The sequence below is a fragment of the Dendrobates tinctorius genome, unplaced genomic scaffold (genome assembly GCF_039654945.1).
Source record: "Dendrobates tinctorius isolate UK_male_01 unplaced genomic scaffold, ASM3965494v1 ptg000069l, whole genome shotgun sequence".
NCBI classification, from domain to species: Eukaryota; Metazoa; Chordata; class Amphibia; order Anura; family Dendrobatidae; genus Dendrobates; species Dendrobates tinctorius.
The window spans coordinates 27433660-27450784 of NW_027361737.1; positions in this window are offsets into that span (position 1 = coordinate 27433660).

The window sequence follows — 17125 nt, forward strand, 5'->3', positions numbered from 1 at the left end:
ACTACACATTTGTTGCGACATTTCTACATCAAAAATGTAATTTTTGTCAGGAAAAATTATGCTATAAAAATGCACTTTTTCTTGTGTTTTTTAAATGCATTTTTCCCAATGATTAGATTAGATGGGTAATAACTGCAGAAATTATGAAAAAAATGACATACTGAAGCTCTGACACCGCTGCAATTCTGCAAGGTGAAAGAATAAGCAACATATGCATGAGATTTCAGAAAACTCATTCACTTTGCTGACACTGTAAAATGTTGCATTTTTAAAGGCAAAAATGTGGAAAAAAGCAGCAATAATGCGACATGTACGTATCTTAGGAATGCATCTCCATTTCAATTCTTTTGTACATTGTGTCAGTCATAACTATAGTGAAAACATATTTTTCCTTTCTTCTTCATGCACAGTCTTCATCATGATAACAGAAAAGTGAAGTCTGCAGACGGTGAATGCTATTCCGCAGCAGATAAGCGGGAGCCTCCACATGACCCGCATGAGATGATTCACAACAGAACAAGCTAGGACATGGAAGTGGGTAATTTATGGCAAACGGATGGAATTTTCTGCGCCTCTTATTCCGATGGGAAGGTGCTGCTGAAGGTGCATAGAAATCACCACATCCTGGAAATCAGTGCTTTCTAGCTGCCATGTTTTTTTTTTACAATTATGTAATATGTGTTTTATATATAGAGAGTTGTAAGATTCTTGTGTTGTAACACACATATTGTAATGTATTCCAAAATTTGGTCATGAGATACAGTAAATCTTTACTCCTATGCAAAATGATCCAACATACAGAGTTGTGCAGCTTGAATTTATCAGGTTACTTTATTGCCAGCTGCAGATAGTACTGATATTAAGTGCAGGACAAATAACACAGTTGTTCGGTTTGGCTACCTTATTGACTTTTTTCCATAGGGTTATCAGATCACATCTAATCCCTTGATCAGATGATCACCATGGATCCCAGTTCCCAATAAGTTTTTGCTGCATCATAACTTGTATTATGCCTGAGTCACACTAAACGTATGAAAAATCCGTCCGAGACTCTCTGCCGCGAGAGTCGCACAAGTGTTCTCCATTTGGTCATCCGTATGTAATGTGTTTGCAATGCTATAATGCGATTTTCTCCCACCCATTTATCCGTATGACATCCGTATGGCTTTACATTTCTCACTGACTTTCCCCATTGAATTAATTGGCTCAAATAAAAACCTAATCAAGGAGACTATATATTGGCTCCACAACAAGTTCCCTCCTCCAATCTTTCAAATAGAGGCCCTGCTGGTGTATTGGTTTTGCTGGTTTGTGTCAAACATGTGTGACCGGCTAACCTTCAATACAACTGAGCGGGTTCTTTTCCATTGGGTCTTGTTTCAACGTTTGGGGAGTCTTACCCAATGATTGTTGATCCAAGAAGGTGGAGACGATCTGAGAAGGTGGAGACGAATGTGGGTACATCCGTTTTTGAGGTGACAGCTGACTAAAGGACATTTCCACGACTGTATGGTTCTCTACGCAGCCATCCTGACTGGTTGAGGATAGCCCATGGCTTTTGTAATTGGTGTACGGGACCGTCAATACTCCACTCCCTTTCTTTGGGTTGATACTGTGAATATTATGTGCATTATGTAATGTACATATTTGTTGTGATGTGTACCTGTTATTTGGGAAAGGATAGTACTAATTTCTGGCCACTAGATGGGGCAGTACATTGAATGTAAGATAGTATAGTGAAGTAAATAGTTACACATAGGAGGGGTCAGCTGCAGCTAAGAGAGGGAGAACTTCCTCAAAGTAGTCAGTCAGGCCAGGGTGCCCAAATCACCTGCATGGGCTTAAGTGCCTGGAATGATAGCAGTGACCACGCAACATTTATTAAGGGAGAAGCCCAGCCATCCACAGCACCAGGCAAGGACAGCAGCAGGCCAGAACAACAGTGGGCCACAGCAGTCTTGAAACAAAAGCTTAAGGCAGAAACAGTGGCAGCACGGGGACACAGGTGGCTCCATAATGTGGCAACTTATCACCTGGGCTGATGCCCTCAGATCCAGGGCAAAAAGGCTGAGGGAACTCCCAGATGCAGTGAGTTTGGACCGGGAGGACGCTGTGTCACCGCAGGAGACAGTACAGAAGGGCAGGTCACTCACCGTGTGGCAGCTGACTTCTGAGGCTGATGCTCTCATGTCTGGGGTAAAACAGACTAGTAAATGTCTAACAGTAGCAGAGCTTAACAGGGAGGATGCTGAGGAACCATATGAAACGTATGAGAAATATGGATGTGCTGCATAAAGAAACCAGTAAAGTTGTTCTTTTGAAAGCTGAAATGGACTGTGTCTCTATTCATGTGGAACCATCTATAGGGAGCTTTCAGCATTGCAGAGAGGACCCTGATAGTGCAGAGAGTGAAGCCACATGTATGCAGAGTAATGGACACTATTTTCATGTGAAGGGAGGACAGGGCACAGATACATCGGTGTCCTCGGCCATGACTATGGCCCTGGCCCTCCCACACTTTGACCAAACATGCCAGTTCCCCAACTGCATAGGATCCCTGAATGGAAAGCACATCAATGTTCATAAGCCGCCAAGCTCAGGGTCCCAATATTACAATTTTAAACAATTTTTTTCTGTAGTGCTGTTGGCCCTGGTCTACAGCACATGCAGGTTTATAATTGTCGATATTGGGGCCTATGGAAGAACTGGAGATTCCAGAGTCTTCAATTCTTCCATAATGGGTCGGCGGCTGTGAAGTAATGATTTGGACATCCCAACCCCACGTCTCCTACCGGGTTAAAGTTTGGAAAGGGTTCCTTATGTCATGGTTGCTGATAAAGCATTTCAATTGAACCACCATGTAATGAGGCCATATCCACTGAGAGCTCTGAATCACCCGCACAGAATTTTTAATTATCGGCCATCCCGCGCACGACGATTGGTAGAGTGCACTTTTGGAATCCTCTGTGCAAAATGGAGGGTCCAGATGTCAGCCATACAACTAAGTGAAGCAAATGTAAATGTCATTAAATCCAGTGTCATCCTTCACAATTTCACGAGGATCCATGATGGTCCCTCAAATGATGCTGAAGATGGAGTCTATGGAAATAATGGGATGGTTACAACACATGTTCATAATCCACATCGTCTGCCCTCTGGCCTTAAAGTGCGGGACATATTAGCAAATTATTTTATATCACCAGAGGGATATACTCCATGGCAAGACAATGCTGTGTCTATGTTATAATAGCTTTTGCTGTTTTAATTTAATTAAACATCTGTTAATGAATAAACAGTATGGTGATAAATTTTTGCAGCAAAAAACATCCTGGATATCAGAAACATCAACTATATATTGGTCAAAACAGAAAGTACACATTGAAATAACACGTTTATTTAGTTCAAGTGCATTTTGCAAAAAACAAAACCATATTCAAATCATATGGCAACTTAGGATAATATTCCAGGGCAACATGAAATACACTTTGTTACAAATTCTGGTATGAAGGTGGAGGTGACGGCGGGAGTCCAGCATGAGTTGTTTGTTGATTTTGGGTTCCTACCTGATTGGGCCCCTGAGAGGTGGATAAGGCTGGATTCTGGACCAAGGGAGGGCCCTGTTGTGCTACATGATACTGGCCACTTGGGTAATGGTATCCTTACTCATGTGGATTTGTGCTTGGCATTTGGATAAACCCCCCAGAATAGCCATGTCAAGCAAACCCATGCTGTGACCCACTCTACAGTGGGTATGTTCAAGTGGCCATATTGGGCAGCTGCAGCTGGATAGTGCACATGTGTTTAGAGACATTGGGACGTGGTTGGATGTGGCTGGGGTGCTGTGATCCGTGGAGGAGGTGGTTCGGGGAGTTCTGTAGGCTGTTCATCCTGGCTTCCAGGCATGTGTAGGTGGTTTTTGGTGGACAAATGCCATCTTTCAAGGAAGTTGAAAACCACACTTGGATTGTTCAATTCTGTGCATGAATTGATCACAATTTGCACCTCTGGAACGCAGCCTAATTGTGGGAATTGTGCACAAATAGCGTGCCAACCTCTGAGCGTATGCCTCCTAACCATCATCGTTAACAATGCGCGAGAGAAAATCCAAAATGCCATTGTCTACTTGGCGTCTGTTACTGGTGGTGGGAAGCTCCCTCCTGCGACGGGCCAGGTGTGGGATGGCCGCATCCCGTGGTGAGGTACCCAGGGGTAGCCTAGGACTACTGCTATGTCCACATTCCTCCTCATCTCGATTGGACTCCTGTCCTGCAGAAGGTGGTTTCTGAGTGTAGCAGTTGGGGGGGTTTGACTTTCTATAACATGGGGGACCAGGGTTGGGAGCAATGTCTCCTGCGACTTGGAGAAGGAGGATAGAAAGAGTGAGCATATGGTTAAGTGATTTGTGAGAGTATCTCTGATGTTGAATGGTGGGACTGAATGGATCTGTGCTGTGTAGCAATGTGAAAAGAGCGTGAGTGCTATACATAGGAGAGGAAAGGAGTGAGGGGCCAATATGGATGGAGTGCAGAGAGTTAATACCAGGGCGGTGGATGTGTGTAAATGCAGCGGCCAGGATATAAATTAGACAAATGCATATTGTAAATATTTGGGGTTGCCCAAATGTACAGGGAAGAGATTTATTTATTTGTCCTACATGTCTCCTGCCCTGTCTAACTGCCATGTTATAACTGCCAGTGTACTTTGATACATGTACTTCGATTACATGTACATAAATGCCACCCCTGCACAAATGCCGGTAAACATGCAGGTAAACATAACTGCCCAGCGTTTTGCATTGGCTTGGACTCTTCTAGTATGCCGTGCAACCACAGACCACGGCCCGAATGCATCCAGTCCAACGTTGGTAAAGGGAGGATCCATACTAAGTCTGTCTGATGGAAGATTGGCCATCTTTGGGCTTTGAGTCGCGCCTCGGTGTTTGCGACAAGTCACACAGTTGAAGATGAGTTTACTCACACATTTCTTTGCTCCGACTATCCATATTCCAGCAGTTCGTAGATTCCCTTCGGTAAACAATCGGCCCTGATGTTTCACCAAAAATGATGGTGCTGTACGAGCAGAGTAGTCACATGATGATGACCAGGAATTATTACAGGGTGTTTTTCCATGAATTCCACCTTGGCTTCCTGAAGACGACCTCCAATTCTTATCAGCCCATTTTGGTCAACTATTGGATCAAGCTTTTTCAAGACACTGTCTCTAGAAATGGGTTGACCTTTGTTAAGGTTGTCTATTTCTTTGGCGTAACACTCACGTTGTATGGTACGAATTATCGTGTTTTTGGCATTTTCCAGGTTCGAAACGGTAAATGCGTGTTTGCAATGGTGCCAACAAGAAGGTGCTTTACAAGACTTCTGACTGGTGGGTAAGCGTTGCCTCTGGGGTTTAAATGGTAGAGGGGCCATCCAACTCTTTGACTCATCTCTTACCATCTCTCGATCCATGATGTTCAAAAGCAGTCTGTCTTCTATGGACATTGCTACCTTGTTGTCCTCTCTTGTTCTGTGGAAAACTGTGCACCCTATGTGATCTTGGTCGCCGTCACATGAGTGGTCTTCACAGGAGGAGCAGCTAATGGACAAGGTAGAGGAGCATTGTGTGGCAACTCTTTTACCAGGAAGCTACTCTTACATGGTGGAAGAGAGACGGACGTCCATTTTCAAGAGTATTGGTAAGCATGCTGTCGACTAAGGCTGGCTTGTGTGCTCCTCCTAGACGTCTCCTATGATGACCCATCGAAGGTCGAGCCTCTGTGCATACGGAGCGTTCCTGTAGCCGTTTATACATTCTCTAATCTTGTGGACTTGTAGAATATCTCTCCCCAGAAGAAGAGCTATTGGGGTTCCTGGAACTAGTTCAGGTATCAGGTGGGTTATACGCTTTAGATGGGGGTGATATGTCGCCACCTCCCGTGAAAGTATTTCTGACCTGTTGTTAGGAATCTGGTTGCACTCCAGGATGGTCGGTAATGATAGGCAGGTCTGGCTATCTATGGACTCCACTTTGTGTCTGGTTGCTTTTCTCCCCGCCGTCTCAACGGTACCTGAACACGTCCTCAAGGTGTAGGGAGAACCAGGGCCTATGATGCTGAAGTTGTCAAAGAAGATGGACCTGGCTAGAGACCTGTTACTTTGGTCATCCAGGATTGCATAAATCTTGAAGGCTTTGTCCTTGCGGCCTGCAGGATAGACTCGAACAAGGCAGATTTTTGAACAGGACCTTCCTCCTGTGAGTCCTCTACAGATCTCAGTACATTTAGAGCTGACCTCAGGGGTGTCTTCGACAGTGTCCTTCTGCTTCCCATCATGCTCCTCTGCTTGCGACAACACTCGTGGAGGAGATCCAGGGTGCAAGGCTGTATTGTGATCCATGCTGCTGCATTCTGCACATTTCACACTAGCTTCACAGTTCCAGGTGAAGTGAGAGGTTGCGACACATCATTTGAAGCAGATGTTGTTCTCCTTGAGGAAACCTTTGCGATCCTCTAAAGACGTCTCCCTGAAGGCTCTGCATTTTAGTAGAGGATGTGGTTTCTTGTGTAGAGGACAATATTTACTGACATCCTGAGGTTTGTTCTCGTCTGGAGGGGGTTTATTCACCTTGTGAGGAGGGCCTGTGGAATCAATGTTAGTTTTGTGGACTGCCACGGGTGTCTTAGCAGATTTGACACCCGTGGCAGTGGAACACGACAGAGTAAAATCAAAGCTAGGGTCATTTCTAATCCTAGATTGTTTGGTGACAAAATCAACAAATACAGTGAAAGGAGGAAATGATACATTATGACTGTGTTTATACTCTGAACCACATGTAATCCACTTTTCTTGTAAGTTGTAAGGAAGTTTCTGTACTATCAGATTGACACCCTTAGGGTACCGTTACACTTAGCGATGCACCAGCGATCCCTACAACGATATGGATCGCTGGTGCATCGCTAAGTGGTGGCTAGTGAGCTGCCACACAGGCAGATCTCACCAGCGACATAGCAGGGGTCGGGGGTCGCTACTTACCTGTCAGACGTGGCGATCCTGACGTCCTCCCGCCCGCATCCATGCGTCACTCGTCGGCGCCACAGGAAGCCTAGCAGGAAGTACCCAACGAGAAATGGTCCAGGACGTTCTCACGCGACCAGCGATGAGCAGCGGGGGAGCCGATCGGAGGTAAGTATCACATGTAGTGATATCGCTAGCAATATCGCTGCTACGTCACAAAATCGGTGACTTTACAGCGATATTGCTAGCGATATCGCTATGTGTAACGGGGGCTTAAGCGGTATCTAAGAATGCCAATCCGGGCAAGTCTCCTTCCTGCTGAGCAACCTGCAACTCATTCAATAAATCTCTCAGTTCTCTAAGCTTTAGATAACTTTTAGGTCCTATCTTAGGAAAATTCTCAATTCTTTTATATAAAGCATTCTCTATGACTTCTACTGACCCATAGCATTCATCAAGTCTTTCCCACACTTTATGTAGGGCTGTGCGAGGATGTTTTACATTAATGTCTCTCAGTCTTTTGGCATGCTTGACTGACTCACTTCCGAACCACTTTACCAGGAGATCTAACTCCTCACCACAAGAAAGGTCCAGACCATGAATGGCGTTCCGGAACTAGGCTCGCCATGACCGATAGTTCTCGGGTTTGTTAGTGAACTTTGCAAGTCCTTTTGTAACCAGTTCTTGGCGGGCAAGGAACTTTCCAAGGTCTTTGATGGCTCCGTCAGTGCTGGCACGAGCCGGTGTGTAATAGTTATGTCTAGTGTGTGGTGCATCACATACCTGTAAGACGCTTGTGACTCCGGATAGCCTGTGCGGTACCTTGTTGGTGAAGAAGGTGTCTATTTAAGGCGGGATGGGAGCTGTACCTTCTTTTCAGTGGAACGGTAGCTGTAGTCGACCTCTCTGTGCTGGACGTCTCCTCGCCTATGGTAGTGAAGCTCAGGTTTGGATCGCTGGTAATCGGCATAGGCTGATCGATATGATACGCCAGGGCTGTCATCTACACTGGAATGTTGACGTACGTACTTTGTGACGCGTTGCACTGGATCTTGCTGCTCTAGATCTTGTCCGAGAATGTTGCTGTGTCTTTCATAATCAGGATCTTTCATAGCTTCCAAATACTCTGCTTTAGTTATTGCGGCTGCTGTCTCTTTGTCTGCCGCAAGTCTTTCTAGCTCTGCTTGCAAATGTGCAGTTTCCGCTTCTCTCTCTGCCTGCAAACGTACGGCTTCGGCTTGCAGGCGTGCAGCTTCTGCCTCTCTCTCTGCCTGCAGACGTGCAGTTTCGGCTTGCAGGTGTGCAGCTTCCGCCTCTCTCTCTGCCTGCAAACGGGCGGTTTCTGCATCTTGATCTGCCTGTCTCAGCTTTAGATGCATCTCTCGTTCAGCAAAGGAAGATCTTGCTTTGGCTGCCTCAGCCTCGGCGCGAGTGACAGCAGCTAGCTCTGCTAATGACGATCTGCTGGAGCTTGCTCGTGACCTTGGTTTGAGTGAGGATGTGCTTTTCCAAGACATTGTGCATTTGGCTGAGTACTGCTGAGTATATTGGAGGGAAACAGTCTGTGTATGGTGGGCTTCCGTGTGGCGGGAAAGATGTAGCACTTCTTGGCGGGCTGCAGTGGCGTTCTGCAGCTGTATGGCGGCTGCTGTGATACCCGTATGCAGAGCAGTGGGTATTAGCGGTCCCGTACAGTCTATGCAATCACCACGTGCGACCGGCGGTCCTTTACTGAACCCTGGGCTCCTGCGGCTGTATGGCGGCTGCTGTAGTACCCAGATGCGGAGCAGTCTGGGTGATAGCGGTCCCTTACAGCTTGAATTCACTGTCGCAGGCGTATGACGATCTGTTTTACTATTCTGCCTTCAGGCACACTGACACGATGTGCAATATAGCATACAGTATAAACCACAACTCTGTCTTCCAATATAAGCAGACTGTTCTCTGTAGTCTAACTTGTTTATTTGTGAAGAGTATAGAACATGCGCGGTAAAACTACAAGGAGTACAAATAACATAAGTATTGGGCAGATGATTACAGCTAACACAATCACAGAAGTGTACATTGAGATGCAAACATTACATAGGAATACGTTAGTTTATGATTACATTTACTGAGAACTGGCAACTAAAGGGTTAATGACATCTCTTGGCTGCTAGACAGTAAATAACACTTCTCTGAATCACTGCATTGCAAGAAAGATTGCTTTAATCCCATAGTGCATTGCTTCTGTTAAAGTCACAGGCTTTATAATGCTATTGAAGACACTGCTATAAATTCAGCCACCACTAGATGGTGTTATAATTAATCCAGCACATAATAAAACATTCTTTGCCCTATTAAGAGGGCAAAACACAAACCTCTTGCTCCATTTCCAGAGTTATAGTTTGCATTTTGTTCTCAGCAACAGGTACTGCGGGACATGGGGAAAGGTTGTATTTGTCTGCATTATCTTAGGTGTAGGATCATACCGGTCTACGTGTATCACTATTGCCCTTGTACCAGGAGTCTTTGCCTATGTCCGTCACATGGGCTGCTCATTGAGACAGTGCTCCCTGTTTCAGTACTCACAACAGGGCGCTTCCTTTTCCTAAGGTCCGCCTTTTCTTCTGAACCGCACATTTCCCAACTGATAAGCTTTCCTTTCTGGAGGGGTACCCACTAGCCTGAGATGTCCTGCCGCCTCTGTAACTAGCTTCTTTCCATGCTGAGCCTTGTAGTTCCGCAACTGATGAACCTGTCTTCTGCCTTTCACCTCCTCTCCAACATTCAGACTACCCAAAACTGAATAACTACTTCCTATATCCATAAAAAAAAATCCACTGATTCCCCTCTAGGGCCGCTCTAACCACTCTCTGGGGACGGGCTTGCAGTTAACCCTGAAGGAACCTGAAACACACACCAGCCATAGGGATAAAATATTTTTATAATATGCATACATTTTAAAAACCCAACATACCTTTTTAGCACACTTGCCACAACAACATATTCTTGAGGGAAACGGGACTCCTTGTCCACCCTCTTACATGAATGGATCATTAGGGCACTTGTTTATTGCTTTAAACTCCTAAATAATTCAGATCAATGAAGAGTAATGGGAAATTGACACCACCATTCTTGTGAAAAATGATGTTCCCTGCAGTGGGGCCCACAGCAATCAGACATTTATCATCTATCCCATGTATAGAGGCTAAATGACCATTAAGGCACAATCTTTTGTAATTGAGAAAATGCTCTGGTTTCATGTTCTTTCTGGTATGTTCTTGTTTGTTGTTTCCATTGTTACTTTCCAAGTGACATCAGGAAGAAGTTTCTAATACTGTCACCTGCGTCTATAGAGGAGGAACACATGAAAACAATGAAAACCTTTTCATATGTTCTTTTTCACCATACATACTGTATGTGCAACTTTGTTTTTATCTTTGCTTTTTATATTTTCGGACTTTCAACTTACTATATGTTGGCTTAATTTGTATGGTTTCTTTCATTTTTCAGTGCTGCTGTTTTCTGCCTTCTTGCTTATGGAACTGGTAGTCAATTTGCCAAACAACCACACAGAGCCACATGGCGGCCTTCCCTGTGCTTTAAGATAGGACATGATGTGTACATCGGGTGATCTTCAGCCTGTTTACACTGCAAGATTATCGTGAAATTAGCATTTTTTAACAACATTCATTCATGGTTATCTTGCAGTGTAAATGCCTGTATTTCTTTACATTGTTGTAGTGTTATGTGGTGCTTTTTGTTGAGCTGTGGCCATGGGGCCCCACAACCTAGAACCAATGGGGCATGAACTATGAAGCAGGATTACTGTTACACTACTCACCCTGTGACTGATAAGTTCTCATTGCATTGAGCACCCTGAGTTTCTACAAAAAGAGGTCACTCTGAAGTGAAAAGTGGGCTTATACAGATTTGTGGACAGTGGATTGCTAGTTACGATACTCTCCAAGTGTGTGACATCAGAGCTTCTTTATTCAGGAACAATTTATGATAAGCTTAATAGATCTGGAATAAATCATTTGTGTGTCTCTATCTGTGCAGCATCTACAGCAGGCTGCTTCCCTCATACACAGACACAGGAAACTGAAACTACAGTCACATGCTCTCCTCGTGTGAGCCTCTGGGAGTTTTTTTTTTGCTCTAACTTTCTAAACAGTATACAAATCTAACAACCCCAAACATATTCCAACAAGATTGGTCAAAATGAACACTAAAAACTTCATTTTTATTAGTATCAATAGATTAATGTTTAAAAATGATATGTAATCCATATTACTTTTTTTTCTACTAATTTTAGAATACAGCGTTCACTTAAATTTACCTCATATGTTTTTTTGGAGTTAAGCGTTGCAAAAGTATGTTCACTTGTTTCTGGCTGAAAAATCCATGGCCCAAAAAAAAGGAAAGTCCCTGATTCATCAATTAGTTTTGACTAGTTTTTATGGCATAAAGTTTCTTGAAATATTACAAAATTGTAGTTTTTAACACCAGTCCTGGTCAGCTTTGGCAAATTTTCGAAAAATGCTCAGAGCTCAGGTGGGACAGGGCGTTGACAGGCACACCCAACAAATTCATCATAATTTACAAAAAGAAATTTACTAAACAGATGTACACCAGCCCCTGGAGGAACATTTCCGGTCGTGGCAGTTGAAAGATATGCAAAATTCATTAAGAGTCACAAACTAACTGAATGGCACTCTTCATTAAAACTGGCAAAATGTTAGTCTTGATGAATAGGGGTCTATGTTTTTTAGTGCACTATTTTCTTGTTGTTTTTTGGGATATGTTATTTGTAGATAGGACTTTTTTTTGCTTCAGCTGATTTAGAAGTTAAATATAGCAGTTTTTCAAGTAGAAATATCTCAACATGTTGCTTGTGAAAACAGCACCGTGCGCTTTAGGCCCCCTTCACACGTCCGATTAAGAAAAGTATGTGTGAGACGTTCTGTTTTCACTATCCATGTGGCTTTCTGTTGGCTGTCTGTGTGTATGTGTGCACCATCCAAGTGACATTCGCTGAAAGCCGCATGAGCCGGTGACTCTGATGAGCAGTGACATAACGTTACTGACACACCGATACTGTCGCCAGATACTGACTTCACCACTCATCAAAGTCTCTGACTCACGCTGCTCTAAGGCTGGTTTCACATCTGTGCACAGCGTATGATCCGGATATATCCGCATGCGTCACGCGTACCTATATTTAACATTGTGTACGCAGGGACATAGAATCATAGAATCGTAGAATTGGAAGGGACCTCCTGGGCCATCTGGTCCAACCCCCTGCTCAAAGCAGGATTCGCTAAATCATCCCAGTCAGATGTCTGTCCAGCCTCTGTTTGAAGACTTCCATTGAAGGAGAAGTCACCACTTCTCATGGCAGCTTGTTCCACTCATTGATCACTCTAACTTGCATCAGTTCGCATGCGGATGCTTGCGTCATTTCGCGGTGTGCTGCGTTGTCCGGCGAACAGAACATGTTGCATTTTTTGAGGCGTCAAATATACGCAGTCATGCGCATGCGGATGAGTGCGTCAAAACAACGTATTACTGTTTATGGGAACGCATTGGTACGCACGAACATGCGTACGCATGCGTTCGATATGCATACGTACTTCAGAATGAGCAGGTCCAGGAAATGATCTCACCACCTGCTAATTGCCAGCTGTAGAAAAGGAAGTGTGGACACTGCAAGGCCATTACTCTCCAGACTCTGGATGTGAGCAAAAGGCTGTCTATGTAAGTATGGAAGCTTTGAAAATGTCTGTCTGTCTCTAATAGTCTGTACTCTGTACTAATTTTCTTTTCCTGCTTCTTGTAGACTGGTTGCTGCTCCAATCCCAGACTACTGTTGTGACTTGCTTCTCCTGTCCAGGATTTCTCCATCCCGGTGGTTTGATATTGGACCTTCAGTTCTCCTGTCCAGGATTTCTCCGTCCCAGTGGTGTGGTATTGGCACTTCAGTTTTCCTGTCCCGGATTTCTCTGTCCTGGTGGTGTAGTATTGGCCATTCAGTTCTCCTGTCCAGGATTTATCCTTCCCTGTGCTGTTGTCCTGGTGCTGTTATACTGTCCTGTTGCTGTGCTGCTGTCCCGGTGCTGTGCTGCTGTCCCTGTTCTGCGCTGCCTGACTGCTGCGCTGTTGTACTACTGCCTGTAATGTAAGTATTGGAGTCCATTGTGCTTTTAATTTTTTTTAATTTTTTTTTTCTCTTAACAAGTTTAATTTTTCTTCTCTTTTCTATATTGTTTCACTTGACTCCTGCCTGCTATTCCAACATGTCCTCCAGTGAAGCTTCTCAGAGTGGACATGACACTGATTATGTATTCACATTTGATATACTCATTGGTATGTATTGACTGGCAATACTATGCATGTGGTAAATCATGTATTTTCTTTACAGGTACCTTCCAGTGTGGAAGAGCAGGAGCAGTCGAGTGGAAATGAATCTTCCCATGGTCATCGACCTCAAGTTTCTGAAGAGGAAAGACGGGGTGTAAGTAGTCTTTTCATTATCAGAGTTGTAATTGAATTTGTTTTCAGTTTTATTTAATAAATAATAAAACAAGAGAAAAATAATAAAACATTTTCTCTTGTTGATGTGTCATGTTTTAAATCAAACTGCTTTATTTTTGACACTTCCTTGTATTTTGCTTTGACATAAATTTATTGATATACTTAAGTGCAGATTACATGAGGGGACCCCAGTGATAGACTGGGGGTTGCATGGTCGCTCAAACATAAAAATATATGTAAAAGTTTGAGTTTTAACCCCTTCACTACCAAGGGTGGTTTGCACGTTAACTCCCGGGCCAATTTTTACAATTCTGACCACTGTCCATTTATGAGGTCATAACTCTGAAACGCTTCCATGGATCCCGGTGATTCTGACATTGTTTTCTCGTGACATATTGTACTTCATGGTAGTGGTAAAATTTCATTCAAATAACCTGCGTTTATTTGTGAAAAAAATGGAAATTTGGCGAAAAATTTGAAAATTTCTCAATTTTCCAACTTTGAATTTTTATGCCCTTAAATCACAGAGATACGGCACACAAAAAACTTAATAAATAACATTTCCCACATGTTTACTTTACATCAGCACAATTTTGGAACCAAAATTTTTTTTGTTAGGAAGTTATAAGGGTTAAAAATTGACCAGCGATTTCTCATTTTTGCAACACCATTTTATTTTTAGGGGCCACATCACATTTGAAGCCACTTTGAGGGGTCTATATGATAGAAAATACCCAAAAGTGACACCATTCTAAAAACTGCACCCCTTAAGGTGCTTAAAACCACATTCAAGAAGTTTATTAACCCTTTAGGTGCGTCACAGGAATTTTTTGAATATTTAAAAAAAAATGAACATTTAACTTTTTTTCACAAAAAAAATACTTCAGGTTCAATTTTTTTTTATTTTACCAAGGGTAACAGGAGAAATTGGACTGCAAAAGTTAATGTGCAGTTTGTCCTGAGTACGCTGATACCTGATATGTGGGGGGGAACCACTGTTTCAGCGCATGGCAGACCTCAGTAGGGAAGGAGCGCCGTTTGACTTTTTCAATGCAAAATTGGCTGGAATTCAGATCGGACGCCATGTCGCGTTTGGAGAGCCCCTGATGTACCCAAACAGTGGAAACCCCCCCAAGTGACCCCATTTTGGAAACTAGACCCCCCCAAGGAACTTATCTAGATATGTGGTGAGAACTTTGAACCCAAAAGGGCTTCACAGAAGTTTATGACGTACAGCGGTACAATTAAAAAATCATATTTTTTCCACAAAAATGATCTTTTCACCCCCAATTTTTATTTTTCCAAGGGTAACAGGACTCTAAAAGTTATTGTGCAATTTGTCCTGAGTACGCTGATACCCCATATGTGGGTGTAAATGACTATTTGGGCGCATAGCAGAGCTCGGAAGGGAAGCAGCGCCATTTGACGTTTTTGGCTAGAATTGAGATCGGACACCATGTCGCGATTGGAAAACCCCTGATGTACCAAAACAGTGGAAACCCCCCACAAATGACACCATTTTGGAATCTAGACCCCCCAAGGAACTTATCTAGATGTGTGGTGAGAACTTTGAACCCCCAAGGGCTTCACAGAAGTTTATAACATACAGCCGTACAATTAAAAAATCATATTTTTTCCACAAAAATGATCTTTTCACCCTCAATTCTTATTTTTCCAAGAGTAACAGGACCCTAAAAGATATTGTGCAATTTATCCTGAGTGCGCTGATACCCCATATGTGGGGGTAAACCACTATTTGGGCGCATGGCAGAGCTCGGAAGGGAAGCAGCACTATTTGACGTTTTTGGCTGGAATTGAGATCGGACACCATGTCGCGTTTGGAAAGCCCCTGATGTACCAAAACAGTAGAAACCCCCCACAAATGACACCATTTTGGAAACTAGACCCCCCAAGGAACTTATCTAGATGTGTGGTGAGCCCTTTGAACCCCCCAGTGCTTCACAGAAGTTTATAACGCCCGGGCGTGAAAATAAAAAAATCTTATTTTTTCCACAAACATCATCTTTTAGTCCCCATTTTTTTATTTTCCCAAGGGTAACAGGAGAAATTGGACCCCAAAAGTTTTTGTCCAATTTGTCCTGAGTCCGCTGACACCCTCTATGTGGGAGAAAACTACTGTATGGGGACACGTCGGGGCTCGGAAGGGAAGTAGTGACGTCTTGGAATGCAGACTTTGATGGAATGGTCTGCGGGTGTCATGTTGCCTTTGGAGAGCCCCTAATGTACCTAAACAGTGGAAACCCCCCACAAATGACCCCATTTTGGAAACTAGACCCCCTAAGGAACTTATGTAGATGTGTGGTGAGCACTTTGAACCCCCAAGGGCTTCACAGAAGTTTATAATGCCCAGGCATGAAAATAAAAAAATCGTATTTTTTCCACAAACATGATCAATTAGTCTCCAATTTTTTTATTTTCCCAAGGGTAACAGGAGAAATTGGACCCGAAAAGTTGTTGTCCAATTTGTCCTGAGTATGCTGATACCTCATATGTGGGAGAAAACTACTGTATGGGCACACGTCGGGGCTCGGAAGGGAAGTAGTGATGTTTTGGAATGCAGACTTTGATGGCATGGTCTGCGGGTGTCATGTTGCTTTTGGAGAGCCCCTGATGTACCTAAACAGTGGAAACCCCCCACAAGTGACCCCATTTTGGAAACTAGACCCCCTAATGAACTTATCTAGATGTGTGGTGAGCACTTTGAACCCCCCCAGTGCTTCACAGAAGTTTATAACGACCGGGCGTGAAAATAAAAATATCGTATTTTTTCAACAAACATCATCTTTTAGCCCCCATTTTTTTTTATTTTCCCAAGGGTAACAGGAGAAATTGGACCCCAAAAGTTGTTGTCCAATTTGTCCTGAGTACGCTGATACCTCATATGTGGGAGAAAACTACTGTATGGGCACACGTCGGGGCTCGGAAGGGAAATAGTGACGTTTTGGAATGCAGACTTTGATGGATTGGTCTGCGGGTGTCATGTGCGTTTGGAGAGCCCCTGATGTACCTAAACTATTGAAACTCCCCACAAGTAACCACATTTTGGAAACTAGACCCCCCACGGAACTTATCTAGATGTGTGGTGAGCACTTTGAACCCCCAAGTGCTTCACAGAAGTTTATAACGCCTGCTATTTTTGCCCCCAATTTTTTATTTTCCTAAGGGTAACAGGAGAAATTGGACCCCAAAAGTTGTTTTGTAATTTGTCCTGAGTAGGCTGATACCCCATATGTGGGGGTAAAACACTGTTTGGGCGCATGGCAGAGCTTGGAAGGGAAGGAGCACCATTTGACTTTTTCAACGCAGAATTGGCTGGAATTGAGATCAGACACCATGTTGCATTTGGAGAGCACCTGATGTGCCCAAACAGTGGAAACCCCCCAATTATAACTCCAACCCTAACCCCAACACACCGCTAACCCTAATCTGAGCCCTAACCCTAGCCCTAACCCTAGCCCTAACCCTAGCCCTAACCCTAACCCTAGCCCTAACCCTAACCCTAATGGGAAAATGGAAATAAATACATTTTCTTTTAGTTTTATTATTTTCCCTAACTAAGGGGGTGATAATGGGGG